Genomic DNA, 508 nt, shown 5'->3' with positions numbered 1-508 from the left:
GTGTAATACTCCTTTGGTCAAACTAAAGGTTATTTGATTTTTTTTATTTTTTATTAGGTTTTTATTTTTATTTTTTATTTTTTTTATATGCTGTCACCAATATACGTCATGCTCCACACTCCAGTCCAGTAGGTGGCGGAAATGCACCTTTTCGTTGCTCAGTGTTGAGTGAAGCGGTCTTTTGTTTATTTGTTGACCACAACGTACCCCAGCATCAAACAGGCCTGCAACGTGAAAATGACAGACTTTCATATTGATTAATGTTAAGTGTGAGCTCATATTGCCGGCTTAGTATTTGGTTGAAGAGTCTTTTGAGTTTAAGTGAGAGTTTGGGGACTCAAAGTTGAAGTATACCTAAAAAGAGGGGAACAAATATTTATTTACAATAGAAAAGTGAATATGTGAAATGTGTACTTGATTTATTATTATTTTTTCTTTCGTATGTGTGAATTGGTGAAATTCTTATTGCTTATTTACATAATTATTTTATTTTGACATTTTGAAGAAA

Source organism: Sinocyclocheilus grahami, unplaced genomic scaffold, assembly GCF_001515645.1.
Source record: "Sinocyclocheilus grahami isolate Dianchi unplaced genomic scaffold, SAMN03320097.WGS_v1.1 scaffold373.1, whole genome shotgun sequence".
In the NCBI taxonomy this organism is placed as follows: domain Eukaryota; kingdom Metazoa; phylum Chordata; class Actinopteri; order Cypriniformes; family Cyprinidae; genus Sinocyclocheilus; species Sinocyclocheilus grahami.
Note: the sequence above shows the minus strand (reverse complement) of the source record.